This window comes from Armigeres subalbatus, chromosome 3 (genome assembly GCF_024139115.2).
Source record: "Armigeres subalbatus isolate Guangzhou_Male chromosome 3, GZ_Asu_2, whole genome shotgun sequence".
In the NCBI taxonomy this organism is placed as follows: Eukaryota; Metazoa; Arthropoda; class Insecta; order Diptera; family Culicidae; genus Armigeres; species Armigeres subalbatus.
The window spans coordinates 245,044,310-245,062,646 of record NC_085141.1 but is presented as its reverse complement, the minus strand read 5'-3'; the positions used below and the strand labels follow the sequence as shown (position 1 = coordinate 245,062,646).

Below are 18,337 nucleotides of genomic sequence, written 5' to 3'. Positions count from 1 at the left end.
TACTGTGACATGACGATGTATCCACTGCAGATTTAATTCTGGTCAGTAAAGATGTAATAGAATTATTAAAGAGATAAAATTAAATTATGCCATTTTATTGGTTGATTTTATTCAGATTACTTAATCGCGAATTTCAGGGACCAAAACATATTTATTTTTATTTATTTAGAGTTACTGGTCCAGTTCCACAACTCATTGCTTCTATGTCCAGTCCATCCAATAATGAATAAAGAATTGAGAAGCAAATGATTCCGTTATTATGTTTTTTCAGCAGTGAGCCTGCATGTTTATAAACAGATCTGACAAAATTGGTGCTTCATGTAATTATTCCGTGATAAGATTAATTTATTCCCAATAAGATGGACAAAGGAACAGTTCATCTATATACAATCATATTTTTCTCCAAATTCCTGGGTGAATTTCCGTAAATTTCAATTGGAGAATTTTTCGAAAAGCTCCTAGAGAACTCCGAGAAATTCCTTCCTTTACTTTTTAACAAATAAACCAACATGGCTTCCAGGCGTTTCTTTTATTCTATTATTTCTTCAAAAAAATCCTTAGAAGATTGAAACCATTAATTCCTATCAAGGCTGTATCAAATGATTTAGTCTATAAAAATTCCACTCCCAAACATTTGAATACAATTCGTAAACGTATTAAAAGAATAGAAATAAAATATGATTTCTTGTAATTTTTAATTTTACGATGGTTAAACCTTCCTAGTGCATCTACTCCTGAACCACTTGGTCGATTTCAACCAAATTTGGTACACACATTCTCTATAGATAACAACATTGGGAACAAGAGGAGGGTATAGGGGTTGTCTTTGGAAAACGAGCAATTCAGTGTAACTCCCAAACCCCAAGGACCGATTTCAACCAAATTTTGTACACATATTCACTATGAGGAGCCGATCGTATGGTATAGTAATTTGGGAAAGGAGGACGGGGTCTGGAGGGAGAGGTATTGGTCAGAAAACGGGCAATTCAGTGTAACTTCTGAGCCCCTATATCGATTTCAACCAAATTTGGTACACAAATTCTCTATCCTAAGGGGTTGTCTTTAGAAAACGAGCAATTCATTGTAACTCGCAACCCCCAGGATCAATTCCAACCAGATTTGAGAAAGTTACCAGAAAAGTTAGAAGGGCCATAGAAATCTATATATCAGCGCGTTAATGAATAAAGCTTCTAACGAATGATTAATTTTTTTATGATTAAATCATTCAACTCTATGATTAATGATTTATTCATTTTTGACAATGATGACTAATAATGATTATCGATAAAATACATTTTTGACAATAATTAACGATTATGAGTAATGAAAAAAAAAAACCGTTGGAGTATGATTAACGATTACCGATCGTTATTAAATGTTGACACACTATGTGTATGATTAATGATTAACGATCCATATGAATAATGATTAATGATTATGAATGATTAAATTGAATGATTTGCATAGTGATCAATAATCAAGTACCCTTTATTTCAAATTAAGTTATAAAAAGGTATAAAAATTACATTCTTTATCTTAAGGAAACGACGATAGGGGTGTGAGGAATGCTCTTTGGAAAAGAAGGAAGGTATGTGGGAAGGAGTATTGTTCAGTTATCGAACAACTCAGTGTAACTTCTGTACCTTTTAGCCGATTTCAACCAAATTATGGGGGTTAGGGATGATATTTAGAGAACGGGAAGGTTGTGGAGGGACTGGCATTGTTCAGCTCTCAATCACCTTAGTGTAACTTCTGATCTCCCCTTAGCCGATTTCAGCCAATCACATCGATTAACTCAACCCTTCATCGAAATCATGGTTTTCCCAGTGAAAAGCAATGATTAATGTGTTTCTTTCTGGATGATGAATGTGATCCCTTCTTTAAAAATAGACGTTTTCCCGGAATAAGACATCGCACATAGGGGTATTTTCGCAATCTAGCCGGAATAAATTATTTCATCTCTCAAACTGCTATATTTCACCTTATGTTATGATACTGTGATGTTAATTTGGCTGAAATATCAGTTTTCTTAATTTCCACTTTTTGACCCATGTGCTTTACCCTTTAAAACCCTGAAAAACATTGATAATTTCAATTAATTCGTTCTCGTCATTGCTTCTACTGAAATCAGCTAAACTCTATGTGTTTGCAAGGGGAAACATAGAGCTATAAGATGGTGTCATGGAAATTGCTCTATGACTCTCCTCCTTTCATATGGATGTTGAATGTATGATATAGGTCATAAATGCCTTCAATACAGTACCAAACTAAAAACATCCGCTTTCAAAATGGCGCAAATTTGCGCAAGATTTTTCTTCGGGATCCTAAAATATAGACGTAAATGCGTGTTCTCTATACTGAAATATTACCGAATATCATCGAATAAGTGTTTTATGCTTATTGAAAATATGAGGAACATTAACTAGTTTTAGCTCGAAAATGGACTTCGAATTACTCTTTTGTATTTCGGTTCAGAATCATTTATTCTTGTCAAAAACACGTTTACATGATACTATTTTGTCTACCTTTTCATGGTATGTACTGATCTGTGGATTACTGTGACAAATATTTGGCCACAATAAAACATAACGAACGTAATCAAATTCAACAGAGAAAACCGGTAATTTCCTCAATGAAAAACCTCTAACTTTCTAGAAGCGTAGTGGTAAAACTTTAAATCTAAATTTTAACCGCTCTAGGACAATTTTGAAAATTTAACTTTATTCCGACTAGAATGGCGAAATACCCCTATGTGCATCGGTGGGATGTTTTTCTCCCTGTAGAAATAGACGTTTTCCCGGAAGAAGGCGATTTTTGGTTTGATCCCTTTTTCAAAATCAGTCAATGTTTTCAAATGAAATCTGCTTTCTTTTAATCAAATGATGAAGTATCAATAAGAAAACACAATTATCCTGTTGACCAATTGGTTTATTCTCTTTCCGATTGTGAAAAAAACAACGAATCAAAATGGCAACTCCGAGCAAGACCGGGTACATACAGCTAGTTACAGAATATAATTGAAAGGATAGAAGTAAAATGTGATTTCTTGTAATTCGTTATCTATTGAGAGCGATTTTTGTAATCCCTGATAATTATGAATTTTTTTTTTTTTTATAATTTCATTTATTTAAAGGCTCAAGTGCCAGTAGGCATGACGGAGCCGCTTTTCTTTTGAAATAGTTTTACAATTTCATGAACTTCGTCTTAGTTCTAGTGGTTAGTTCTTGGGGAGCCGAAAAACTCGCGGCTTGGCCGAGGTTAAGGAGTACATAAGAAAAAAAAGAGGATGGGATAGGGCCTAGGGAGTGTTGTTTTTAAACAGCGTTGTTGTAAGGTTTTCATGGCTGATTAACGTAGCGTGGACTTTGGACGAACTGTAAAGATACAAAAATACGTATTTTCCGAGCGGAGGGGGAGGGGAGGCAAAGTAGAGTTTCCTGAACAGCTAACAGAGGGGCTAGACGAAGACATTAATACTTTTTAAGAACTTGTGTACAAGAATCATGTAGTCCAAGTCAAGGTTACCCGGTACGTTTCTAATGTTTTCCTTCTCTGATTTCCCTTGGGCCCGGAGGATGAACATAAATCGGACCTGGCAACTTCGTATTCCGGACATTCCCAGACAACGTGGTTGATGTCTTGATAACCTGCACCGCACCTACAGCGATTGCTGTCTGCCAGTCCTATTCGATAGGAATGCGCGTTTAGTGAATAGTGATTGGACATTAGCCGACACATTACCTTGATAAAGTCTCGGCTAAGGTCCAACCCCTTGAACCAAGGTTTCTTCGATACCTGTGGAAGTATGGAATGTAACCATCTCCCCAAATCTCCTTCATCCCACTTACGTTTCCAACTGAGCAAGACTTGCTGACGGACAATTGTAAAAAACTCGTTGAAGGCGATCTGACGCTCATAAATATCGCCTTCCATAGCGCCCACCCTGGCAAGTGAGTCCGCTCTCTCATTACCCGGAATTGAGCAATGTGAAGGGACCCATACCAGGGTGATAGTGTATAAGCGATTCGATAGAGCACTCAATATGGTTCGTATTTCCCTAAGGAAATATGGTGAGTGCTGTACCGGCCTCATTGAACGAATAGCCTCTATTGAGCTGAGACTATCCGTAAAAATGAAGTATTTATCAGAGGGAAGAAGAGGCGATTCGCTCTAATGCATAGTGTATAGCCGCTAGCTCTGCGACATATACTGAACAAGGATTACGAAGTTTATGAGCGGCGCTATGAAAATCGTTGAAGACACCGAAACCAGTGGATTCATTTGTTTTGACCCGTCGGTGAAAAACTTTTGTCGCAACTGATATGGCAGTACTTGCTTGCAAAATTTGAGGTATACACTCCAATCGGAGATGATCTGGAATTCCATGGATTTCCTGTCTCATGGTAAGATCAAAAACTACAGTAGAACTGGAAGAGTCTAAGAAGCAACAACGACTGGGAATGTATGATGAAGAGGCAATTTCCAGGCTCATGTACCAGTAGTACAGTGTCATAAATTTTGTTTGGAAGTTTCGTTCAATTAGCTTCTCGAAATTTTCAATAACCAAAGGATTTAATACCTCACAGCGAGTGAGGAACCTTAACGACAATTCCGCGAAACGATCTGATAAAGGAAGTACCCCCGCAAGTACCTCTAAACTCATTGTATGAGTCGAGCTCATACAGCCTAACGCGATACGAAGACAACGGTATTGAATCCGTTGCAGCTTCAAAATGTGTGTTTTCGCGGCGGATTGAAAACAGAAACTACCGTATTCTATGACCGAGAGAATCGTTGTACGATAAAGCTTTATCAGATCTTCCGGGTGGGCTCCCCACCATGTTCCGGTAATTGTTCGCATGAAGTTGATACGTTGTTGGCATTTCTGATACAGATGTCTAATGTGCTTTCCCCAGTTGCCTTTCGAGTCGAACCAGACCCCTAAATATTTATGGGAATTGCCTTGAGCGATTTTCTTACCCCTTATGTGAAGTTCTAGTTCGGGTGGCTTATGGGTGACAATCAGCTCAGTTTTCTCCGGAGAGAATTCGATACCCAGCTGAATAGCCCACGAAGACAAATTGTCTAAAGTATCTTGCAATGGTCCTTGCAGATCGTTCGCCCCTGTTCCGGTGAAGGATACAACGGCGTCATCCGCAAGCTGTCTTAACGAGCAATTTTCCATGAGACACTCATCGATGCCTCTAACGTAAAAATTATAAAGAAGGGGCTTAAACATGAGCTCTGGGGGAGACCCATGTAGCTAATTCTAGAAGTTATTGAGTTTCCATGAGAAAAGCTCATATGTTTCTCACACAACAAGTTGTACAAATAGTTATTCAATATTGGTGAAAGCCCACACTCGTGGAGTTTGTCTGAAAGGACGTCAACGCAAACCGAGTCAAAAGCCCCCTTAATGTCCAAAAAAACTGAACCCATTTGTTCTTTGTGTGAGTAGGCCAGTTGGATTTCTGTAGAAAGCAGCGCAAGACAGTCGTTCGTTCCACTTGCCTCTGCGGAATCCAAATTGGGTATCTGATAGAAAGCCGTTCGATTCAACCCATCTGTCGAGCCGATTAAGAATCATCTTCTCAAACAACTTCCGTATGCACGACAACATCGCGATTGGACGGTACGAGTTATGATCCAACACAGGTTTCTCCGGCTTTTAATGGCGATCACTCTTACCAGTCTTCATTCATCTGGAACAATGTTGTTCTCCAGGAGTTGATTATATAAGTTCAACAAGTGCCTCTTTGCGACGTCGGTGAGGTTTTTAAGCAGGTTGAACTTAATTCCATCCATTCCTGGGGCAGAATTGTTGCACGAAAGGAGGGCAAGCGAGAACTCGATCATCAAAAAGGGGTTATCGATTTCACTTCGACCGACATTAGCGTCACGCACGATTGATTGACCTGGAACGGAATCCGGGCACACTTTTTTGGCGAAAGCGAAGATCCAGCGAGGAGAACTTTCCCTGTCTTCGTTAACCGGCGCCGCGTTTCGCATTCTCCTCCCGACAGTCCAAAGAGTTGACATCGACGTTTCCCGCGATAGCCCATTAACGAAATGCCGCCAGTAACCGCGTTTCTTGGCATTAACAAGACTCTTGAATTTACGTTCAAGAGAAATATATCGGTCGTAATTATCCCGTGTACCGCGCTTTCGATAGTCCTTGAACGCGTCAGATTTTTCTCGATAAATTCTAGTGCACTCGTTATCCCACCAAAGGGGAGTGGGAGGACGAAGACGCGCATTGAGTTTCGGTATAGGTCGACGCTGTGACTGAAGCGCGCTGTTGTGAATCAAACCGGCGAGAAATCGGTATTCTTCCAACGGAGGAAGTACGTCGACCAATTGTTCACCATCGATGATCGCCTCAGCATATTTTCCCCAGTCAATGTGTTTCGTGAGGTCATATGTATAGTCGATCTGATGATTCTTACGCGATCCATTGGTAATTGAGATTTCGATAGGCAGGTGATCACTGCCATGGGGATCCTGAATCACTTTCCACGTGCAATCCAATGTTAGTGAAATTGAACAGATTGAGAGGTCAATTCTACTTTCGAGTCCTGATGGTGCCACACGTGTTGCTTCTCCGTTATTCAAATATGTCATATTGAAGTAGTCACACATGTCATAAATCAAGGAAGAACGGTTGTCATCGGTAAGTTCCCCCCAGGCTGTACCGTGTGAGTTGAAATCTCCTAGAATCAACCGCGGCTCCGGCATAGCTGAGCAAATGGCCGTGAGATCTCTGTGTCGCACCGTCGCATTCGGCGGTATATACACAGAAGCTATGCTGAAGCTTTTTCCTCGTATGGTGACATGGCATCCGACTACTTCAGTGCCTGTCATCGAGGGAAGATCTATTCTGTAAAAAGAGTGGAGCTTGTTGATCCCCAAGAGCACCCCTCCTTATCCATCTCTTCGATCTCGGTAAATGATATTGAAATCGTGGAAAGAGGGATTTTTATCTGAAGCTAGCCATGTTTCACTGAGAGTAAATGCATCACAACCTGTGCTGTGAACTAAATATTTAAACGCTGCTAAATTTTGATGATACTCCTACAATTCCACTGTAGAACTGTGATCACATCCCTGACCTCGTTGGTTGTATTAGCCATCGAAGGATATGATCGAGTCAAGAATAGGCCACTTTAAACTTAGTTGCTTCAAAAAGGGTTTCATTAAAGAAATTATCATATTAATGATGTTTCTTGTAGATGGGGAAAGTTCAATATGTTGAAGATGAAATCCACAATCCCAGAAAGCGACATTTTGTTTGATGCTTCAGCTTGTTGTTGCTGAGGCTCGCATTGATCATATTGTTTTTCCTGCTTTCTGGGCGAAAAGTGGAACAACTGGGGTTTTAGATGTTCCAGGAAGTGACGGAAAATTATTAGCCACAAATTTGAACCCAGGAGGAGAAATTTTCTTGGGTTTTCCGCCACTTGCTAATTTTTCAGGGAGGTCGGAAAACCTGTTGTTCGACAGAGACATTTTGAGATACTTGTTGGCGCAGTAGCTTTGATCTCATACGCTTCCGCTTTGCTCCTGTTTCGACAACAGTGTACTCTTCACCGTCCCCAGAGTCAGAGCCTTGGTCATCTTGCGGAAGGAAGAGAAGATGTTATCATTGGCGATAGATTGGGTTGATGGTACAGCGGCTGGGGCGATCTTCTTTAGCATTTCTGCGTAAGTTCGCCTCGATCGCTGTTGGAAAACGGATTTGATGTTTTCCCCGCTCTATGTACCGCGGGCATGCAGAGATATTATGCGGAGAATCGCCACAGCAAGTGCATTTGGGTTCCTTGCTGCAGGGACCCTCGACATGTTGTTCGCCACATTTGTTGCAGCGTGGCTTATTACAGCAGTACGTTTCGGTGTGCCCAATTTGTTGGCACCTATTGCAGTGCATGACCGTCGGCACATAGAGACGGACAGGTAAACGAAGTTTTCCCATTAGTAAGAAGTCAGGCAGTGCTGATCCAGAAAAGGTCACTCGAAAAGAATCAGATGGTTTTTTCGTGCCATCTGCTGACACAAAGTTCATTTGCCTGACATCAAGGATCTGGACTGCTGGAACCGCTCGGTTTTTAAATCCACCAGTGCCAGCCTTGATGTCATCGCTTGTTAGAAACGGTTCGGTGACCACTCCTGCAACCTCAACTTCGTGACTTAAAATGTAAACATGATATTCCATGCGAAAGAGCTCACAGGCAGCAATCTTGTTCGCCTGTTCGCGATCACTTACAGTGATGCGAAGCTTATTGCGGCTCGGTGAGTTAACTTCTTCAATGCTCCGAAACGACTTTGCCAGATCTTTTTCGATTTGTAATTTATTTAGCGGTTTGCCTTTGGGCCGAAAGAAAACCAGAAAAGGACCCTTAGATCCGGGTGGATAAGCCTTTAGGCGGGGTGCACCGGGGTGGGGTAGCCAGAAGAAGGACCATGATGTTGGTATGCACCAACAGACTGAGTTGGGTTAGTATCCATTCGCTCTGAGGATTCTAACGTAGGAGTGGCAGATGACTTACTTTCCATTGGTGCCGTATTGATAGAATCTTTGGCCTCCGGCACAGTAAAAAGTGTTCCAATCAAGTTTTCATATGACGGAGAAGGTATCTCGTCGTCGGAAATCTCAAATTCTGAGCCCCCGCCTTTATCATTAATTTCCATTCAGCTTGTGGATTCAGGACCGCAAACGATTAGAATCGTAGCGATATTATTTGAAAAATGCAACAGAGACAGAAACCAAAAAAAAAAGGCACAAAAAAAAAAAATAGAAAACGAAAAAAAAATAATAATAATAAAAAAAAAAAAGTTCAAAGACCAAATTAGCCTATTACTTGGTTTTACTTATATACTAAAAATGAAAGGCGTTTTATCAAATACTTAGTGAAAAAAAAACAAAAAAAAAAGATAATAAGAGAGGTGTGATAATGGGATGATAATTTTTAACTGGAATGGGAATAATAACAGTGGAATGAAAAAAAAAAAATATTTACAAAACTAGCTGGACAAAGTGGGAATGAAAACTGTAGTGTTGAGAACCACTGCTAGCAATAAAGACCAACCTAGCTTCAGACAACAGCAGATATAGCGGAATAAAAAAAACAAATTTATACCTAGCCGTGCAGCCTTCACTGCGTACCTTCTGTTGTGTGGATGCTGCTGTTTCTCAGTCCGTTTTATCCCACATCAACAGCTTCTGTACTGCGGCTGGCTGATCGCATTGGTTTCTGCTTGGCTATAGATGCAGAGTGATGCGCTTGTGTAGGGGCCGGTCGACACGAGATCAATGTGATGATTGGCTTCTCCCTACCGATGGATCCGATTAATTGATGGCGATCGGATTTTCTGGTCTTCGACACCAATGCCGGAGGTCTCGGCCAGGACACGATGCTTCCCCGGACCAGAAGAAGACGCTCTTGCCAACTTGGCAAAGAAAAACCGTGGGTAAAAACTCTAATCAGGAGAAAAACTTACGGAAAAAATTGCACGTCGCGAAAACAAACCGACTGCTTTGAGCGTACAACTGGGAATGATAATTATGAATGGCAATACTTGTAACAACACGTGTGATAACTTTGTTCTTTTCATTAACATAATTTGGAATTATTTTTAATTATTTTCATCACCTTTCATGTAACAAATCGAGTTATATTTTTGTTAAGTTAAAAACATATTTAGTAACATTTTTGTTAATTCTAAAAGAAATTTTGTTACAAGTTTTGTTATTTTAACTACTAATGATACATGTTTCATAACATCCTACGTTATAAAAAAAATGCTGTAACAGAATAACAAGTTTTGATATAAATCTGTTACCATCTATTAGTCGGGAATGTTTTGCAATATTTTTACTTTTTTAAACGATATAATTTTCTTAAATAGTAATAATTTTTCGATAGAGATCAGCTGTCAGTGATTTCTAGAAATGTTACAACAACAACAAAATGAAAAATAGTGCATAGACGGATCAAAAATAACCCTAACTTTGTTTCCAAAACTGAATTTTTGCCACAATTTTCATTTTTTTTTAAAGGTATAGATTTCGTGGATGTCGTTCCGGTTTTTTTTCTGTTTGGTTAATCTGGTTTCCAGGAATCAGTTTTCAAGAAACTAGGATGTTAGTCCAATTTGCTGGCGTGATTTTTTGCGAGACGAGGCTTGGGGTCTAGATCAGTGACGGGAAATGTCATTTAGATGTCATGGGACTAAATTGTCAATAACCTTTTTCACGAATTATTTACAAATTTGTTTTTTATGTAGTTATGTAGCCCTTAGAGGATCCTCAAATTTTTTTTCGTATAGGTCATTGCTCTAAATCTTAAATTGGCGGCGCACACTGGGGCAGCCCTGGTTCAAACATGGAATAAACCTGAACATGGTAATGATGAATGAACTTTTCGAAGGGTCAATATTAATATTTCATCAGTTCTAAAATATTTTTTTGAACAAATGCTATGCGAATTTTAATTTAATTTATCGTACCTTGTTGTTCAATTATTTACCCTCCTAACTAATCGAAAATCATTAGGAGGTGAGGTGTTTTTATTAGCATTGGTACTGGCATTCAGAAAAAAATATTTTGAAAAAAAGTATTGAATATCATGTTTGAAAAGTATTTATATGAAAGAGCATGAATTTTTCTGTCCATTTCCGATTAAAACACCTGTCCGTCTCTGTCCTATCGCATTAACGACATATGTAAAAAATATCATAAATTTGCCTTTTTTCCGCGATTAATCGTCTGAAATCATTGTTTCTAACTGGATCACCGCCACGAATCGTGTTATTTACCAATACCTATGATTTTGAATCCAATAGTAAAAGTGTTGAAAAAGTACAATTACTGATAAAATTTCTTTTCATAATATGCAAATAAATCATCACAGCAGGCTCTGAATTTTAGAAATTTTTAGCAAGGTTCATCGAAATTAAGTAATCAACAACTTCTCTGATAAAATCGCACTTTAAAAACGCTATATGGCCGATTCTTAAGCTAATATCGCTAAAAATTGTGGATATTGACCAAAATGTCGGCATTGACGCACTTCGCTGAAGACACCTATGGTCAATTTCATCCTTTCAATGACTGAGAGGTTTATTCCATGTTTGAACCAGGGATGCCACAATATCCGGCGTGAGAGCTGAATTAGTGTCAAATGACATTGTCATCAGGGGCCCTCCTTAGCCGTGAGGTAAGACGCGCGGCTACAAAGCAAGAACATGCTGAGGGTGGCTGGGTTCGATTCCCGATGAAGGTGTAGGCAATTTTCGGATTGGAAATTGACTCGACTTCCCTGGGCATAAAATATCATCGTGTTAGCCTCACGATATACGAATGCAAAAATGGTAACCTGGCTTAGAAACCTCGCAGTTAACAACTGTGGGAGTGCTTAATGGACACTAAGCTGCAAGGGGGCTCTGTCCCAGTGTTGGGATGTAATGCCAAGAAGAAGAAGAAGACATTGTCATGACATTCCTTGACATCTTTATGCCACACACTTTGTACTTAGATCGATGACCTGTTTGACAAAGTTCTAGTTCCTTTAAGCATTACATGTTACTAAAAAAATCAGAATTGTAATTAACATGTAGTTTGAAGTGTCGCAAGACCTTTCTTGAACACTTTTCCACACCATCACCAGTCGATCTGCGTCTCTCTCTCTCCAACTTTCGAGTCCCCCCGGATTCACAAAACGCCTATTTTAATTCTCCGTTTTTTGCTCCTGAGCTGTTCTTCACCCTCTCAAGGAGTAACGGAACATCATCAGGTATCTATGGGATTGGTTATCCCATGATCGAAAACTTTCCGCCCTACGCCAAAATCCGGTTTATTGAGATGATCAGCCAAGCATGGCCTGATAAAACCTTTCCGGACGAGTGGCGGAAAGGCCTCGTTCTACCTCGTTCCCCAATAACAACATTTCCTCCCGAGATGTCAGAAAGTACCGGCCTATTTCACTAACTTCCTGTGTCTGTGCATCATCGGTGACTGGGGGACGATTTTGAAGTTGATGGTAGGTTCTGCTTTCGCCAACACGCGTTCCGTAAGGGATACGGCACGGGCACATACTACGCATACCTGGGAGATGTACAGCAAAACACCTACAACGACATGGTGTGGACCTAGTTTCCTTGGATATCTCCAAGAATTACAATAGAACTTAGACCTTCTTCGTTCTCCAACAGTTGAAAGGGTTAGGATTTTACAGCAACCTTTGTTTTTGTCTGGTATTTTCTCACAGGGCGCTTTTTATAACAAAAAGAACAAAAAAGGTGTTGAAATATTTTTTCCGATGTCTTTGGCCGTCCAATCCAAACTGTTCTGGATTGTAAATCCTCTGTATTATGTCTAAGAACAAAATGTTTTAAGTTGAGGTATACATACAACCAAAAATACCTATGTAATCGTAATTTATTTCAGGGTCTCCAGATCGTCCTGGAGACCAGGACATGCGATCTACCCTATCAATTAATTCCAGAATGACATTCTAATTCCATAATGACACATCGCTGAACATCCCAGCAGGTCCAACAGGATGCTAGGATTTCACTCATTACTTTCCCAAGCAATAACAGACCATTTTGGTTCTCCAGAATGTTTTGGAGTTCAGTACATACGGTGCAACTAATCAACTAAGTCCTAAAAGATTTATCTGTGCATCGCTAAACATCCCATCGATGGGCCTCGAGCTGATAGGATTTTACTTATTACTTTCACAAACTACAGTGGGCCATCCATGTGTCACTGTTTTAAGACTTGATATCGTCTCGGGGAAGCAAATGATGCCATACTAAAAATATGGTTTCGGTTATTCTGATGGTCCTTCCTAACAATTTTACAATGAACTTCTGTTCCCCATCTCGATTTCTGAATGATGTAGGATATGATATCCCGCAGGTCCATTGAGTTGATATGACGTCAAGCATTACTTACACAAACAATTTCGGGTTTCCAGAAGGTTCTGGAAATTGTAATGTTTGAACTAAATATCCGATCATCCACTTCCGTGAACGCAATGGTTCCCAACAAAAAAAAAAATCCGTGGCTACATTCGAATAGCCATTGCTCGACACCAAAGCCTTATTAGTCATTGTGCATTGGTTGATACCTTGATCTTAATTCAAGATCATTATAATGGTCATTGGATGTCCAATGTCAATGTCATGAGCATGGCAACTAGGATCACATACTTATTGAATGGGATTGGGTGTATACCGATGATCAGGACATTGCAGAAGACTGGAATGATTGGCCTTGGGCTAAGTTCTAGAATGTTTTGGAAAACCTTGAATATTTCGTATTCGAGGAAAATGCTTTTACATGATACGCAAATGCTGATTGAACCGGATTGGGTATAACCCGATGATGAGGACATTACAAGAGCATTGGTTGATCCAGATTATGTTGAACTCAAGAACGTTGAGGAGTGCCTTAAAGATCTCGTATTCAAGGATGTTACGTTGACATGATGCGTATATACTTGTTGAACCAGATAGGGTGTATACCGATGATGAGGACATTGCAAAAGCCTTGGTTTAACCTGTAGATACTTTGAGTGGAACTCCAGAACGTTTTGGATTACCTTGAACATCTCGTATTTAAGAAAATTGATCACTGGCCTAACGTTCAGGGTGACTAAACTTAATTGATTGTTGAGAGGTATCAATCAAGGGGTCGTACACTAATTACGTAAGCTTTTGTGGGAGAAGGGGGGATTTGCCATTTTCTTACGTTTCATATAAATAAAAAATGATTTGTATGGAAAAAAATCTTACATGGGGGAGGGAGGATTGATAAACCCAGAATAAATGCTTACGTAATTAGTGTACGGTCCCCAATGTGGTTTAGTATTAAAACATGTCAAATTCACTTCTGCAGCATTCAGAAGCGAAATCTTCCCAAGATTTCGAATACTTGACATCTGATATATTTTCTATAAAACCAACATCCTAATGAACAATTTACCCTTAGGGACGGATTAAGGTACAATCCGCTGCCAGTTTATGGATGGGTCGGTTTCGGGCCGTGATGTTGGCCGCGACTTTCAAAGCCGTCTAGGAAACCTCCCAAGTAACTTTAAGTTTTATTCTGCTCTAAGAATGGTTTTCAATATCAATTTATAAGATCTAACAATAAAACCGAGTAATACACGGCAACCTTGTGATGACCACTATAAGAGTAAGATATTGCCAAGTGGCCCTCTCCAGATAACCACTATAAACCTATTATAAGAGCATTTAGAAACCAAACCAGAGCATTTTTAAACCACCCGCAAAAAAGGGAATTTGGCTGCGGCAGCTGTGCAGCTGTCAAAATGTTGCATTAAAAAAAGAGAAACAAATCTTTGCAGAAAAATAATAACAAAATGGATTGTTGATGAAAATTATGATGATGACAACAAAATAATATTTGATTTCAGGTTGTTATTTCGATTCACTACCATTAAAAAGAAGTGCGCTTCCGATTTTATGGTCAAATGTTGTGAAAAAAATAAGGTTGAACACCACGCGCCGGCCATATAACGTAGTTCCGGGAAATAAATCGAAAATATTGATTACCACAACATCTAGGATGTCCACTAAATCGATTAGTATTTTGCCTAAACTATTAATTAATAAAATTATTTATCGGAAAAAGTATGATAAGCGGTGAAAATTTCGTTAAATCATGCATTTCAGTGATATATTTCACTGACTGCGAAATGCTTTTCCGTTTTCAATATGGCCATCATGGAATTTGATCAGAATTTTTTTTCTTTTATTAAACACCGTCATAAACTCTTCGCAATACAAACATTCTTATGGGAGTAATTTATTTGACCACATTATGACCAAAAATTGTAGCTTTATTCGAGCGTTGAAAATTGGATTTATTACGCTCTTCATCACTACCATAGATCTGTTCATATGGTCAATAAGCATTTGACGTTTGAAGCATTTTTCAGCAGATTTATGGGAGGTTTATTGATAGCAATAAGAGCGCCAATAAAACTGAGCAATCAGCTTCGTGATTGCTGTCATAAGTCCGCAATAAGAATTAGATAAATCCAAGAAGCATGGAAATTGTTACTTGGGCTATCCTCGTCCTGTCAGACTCTGCTAGCGTTATATTCGCGCTCCAGAGCAATAAGCTTAGGCACCCTAGATCCAAAGCAGCTTAGCGAATGTGCTCCCTAACACGATCTTTGCTTGGATTCCGAGGCACTTTGGGGTGCCTGACAATATCGGCGCTTTGGCATAGACAGAGGTTACCAATCTTGAAGAACAGCAAATCATCTACTGGCTCTGAACCGAGCACACGCGTAACTTCGGCGAGAGCCCTTTCCGCAACTTTGTGGAGCACCTTGTCTGCCGATATCCCAAATATCAAGTTTCAAGCGATAGCTACGGAATACCTACCAGCGTCAGAGACGCACTATCCGATGATGCTGCCATCCCCGCCGTTATTTGCCTCGAGCTAACCCAGCATCTCCGAAGAGCAGCGCACTATATACATAGTATCAAGACCCGTACTATGAACACCAAAAGAGACCTCGATCTCTTCGCACTATATCTTCTGGAACTGGATCATTAACCCAGTGTTGTTCGTTTTTCCAACCATTTTACCCAATCTTAAAGTTTTAGTATTCAATTTCAAAATGTTAGCGCATTAAGCATAAGCTATTTAAATTATTTTGCCAATGGAAAGTCCCATGGTTGGACCTGCGGTTGGCTCATTCCGTCCCCTTTTCCGTTAATAACGGAAGAAAAAAAACTTTTTCTAGGCTGCTCTAATCTGGCAAAGTGACGTATACGCCATTTTCCAAAAACGGTGTTAACGAGTAATACTCACCGTACCACAGAAGAGTAACTAGAACAAATTCGTGGACATAACCCAAAATTTTTTTTCAACATTTATACATTCTTATATTTTTTTAGATACTTAAAAACATTCTGCATGCTATGGCTGTTTCAGAAGTGACCTTAAATTTTGTGAAAAAATATAATTAGGGCTTTAAAATGATGTATTGAATTGGATTTTATCTACTTTATTTGTGAAGTATTTGGAAAATCTAATTTTTACACAACATAAATGTTACCAACAAGCTATTATTAGTACACAATGAGTAGATTATAGATGTATGTCTCCATTTTGTTCATGTTAATGGTCAAATTATAAATTTTATGTTTCAGGTGATAACCATTTAAAAATCACTATTTTTTCTATTTTTTATGTTTTTCTTCAGAGGAAAAATTAATCTATACGGCAAGATCCGGCAAAGAGAACTCGTCCACAAACGTCCGCAAATTAGATTCTGAGCTAAGGTACACCGGGGCAAGTTGAAACGGTTTTTTCAAAGTTGAAATTCGAAGTGCTGCAAAAAAATCACCCTTTGGTATATTTTGAATCCGTTTGTGGTGTTTACTAGTTCGGGCCAAATATTATACATAAAAAATAAGCAACCTTAACAAACTTTTTGATAAATATTTTTTATATTTAAATTATTTTGTTACATGCATTGTTTCAACTTGCCCCGCGAATCGGGGCAAGTTGAAACACTGTGTTATATTCAGACGTAAGCTAATTTTGCCGTATTAATAACAAAATGTATGTACTCAGTGACACTCAAGAAGCACGAGGTTGTAAAGGTGACTATAAAACTGCCAGGATTTGCATAAGAGTCCCATGTAAGTTTTTGACGATTTTAATTTTCTTTCAGAAATTAGCTGAAAATTGTCTCCTGTTTAAGAAAAACTGATGAAATAGTAGGCTTTGTTCTAGAAATTTGAAAACAAATCCCACTTTTGTTGTCTCATCTTGATATTTACTCGCATAAAAATCAGATTCCAGATTTTGATAGGTACTCTTTTACACAAAAAAAATAAACTTATGGTCCATTTAATTGTCCCACAGCAATAAATACGGATAAAGAATATTATGTCATTTTTTTTGGAAAGATACCAATTTTTTTTCAATTTATTATTTTTTTTGTATTTCTCCATGTAAAACAAGTTTGATAAATTCAACTGCAAATTACTCAAGTCGGCGAAAATGACATGGGACTCTTATGCGAATAAGGGCAGTGTACAACAAAGCCACAAGCGTAGTTTCAGAGACCAAATTCTGGAGAACGCACTACGCTGAAAATATATCAAATTGATTTCCTCCTACTGGTGACCACTCGGATTACTATTCAGGATGATTTATTATTATGGTTCACTTGTATATTGCGCAGTTGATTAATTCGATTGTGGCTTCTTCACAAATGCACATTAACTAACCAGCCATCATATCTCTCATAAACTCTTCGATTGGAGAAATAGCTGGGGAAGTCAAAGGTGGAGTTAACGAAATGTTTACATACTCTATGTTTTATTTTTCTGAGAGTCAGTACTCGTAGATTAAGAATCTGAAAACTGCAGTTTAAACATGACCCCTTTTCATTCTAGTGGAGATTGTAAAAGGGTCAATGGGTGGAAATTTATTAAATTTATGTTCAAAAGTTTGCATATTTTTATAAATTTGTGTTTTTCGAATGTATGTTTTTTGAAACCATGCTGAATTCTGGAAAAAAATTACTTTTAATTGCAAGGTGACGTTTTGAATTGTTGTTTCAACTTGCCCCGCACCACGCATTTCTATTTGCCCCGATGCACGGTGGAGTAACTAGAACAAATGGCTGGCCAAAAACCCTTTCTCGTTTTTCGAACTTTTGCATAGTATTATATTTTTAGAATATTCTTCAATACTATCTCCGTTATGTGTCATTGAAATTTTCACGTTTGTTCCTTATTAGTATTAATGACAACCTATCAAAAATCATGTTAATTTGATGGTTTTTAGCGTGCCGTAAGACAAAGATCAGCTACCACTGCTGACTAATCTAAACAACACATATAATGTTAGGTTTATAGTACACAAAACATCATTTATAGACTGCACTAGGACCTCCATGAGTTGAAATGAATTATATTTAACATTAAGATATTATTTCATAAACATAAATAACATTGAGTTTTTGACATTTTTTAACAAACTTCATTATTAAAAAAGTAGAAGTACTCCCTCGTATTCCGCTACGAGATTGTACACACATGAAAATATAGGCTTTCATCTTTCCATTGCGGGTTAAAGATCATCCGCACTCGTCCGCAAACGAATTTGCGAGTAGCTTCAAAATAGGTTGTTTTCATATTTTCCGCCATTGTTTTCAACAGTATATAGGCAGAAAAATTCCGCAGATAGCTTTTTCTGGTTTTCGAGGCATTTGACACATAGACATGATTGAATACAACAGTAACATGCTCTGTTTTTTGTAATTCATTCATTCATTTG

At 38.6% G+C, this 18,337-nt stretch overlaps 1 protein-coding gene across 11 annotated transcripts in view; it reads left to right on the top strand.

The window, feature by feature from the left end:
* The window catches only part of LOC134222461 (calcium-transporting ATPase type 2C member 1), a 277,179-nt gene that overhangs the window by 235,663 nt on the left and 23,179 nt on the right, over positions 1-18,337 (top strand). The window lies entirely within an intron of this gene.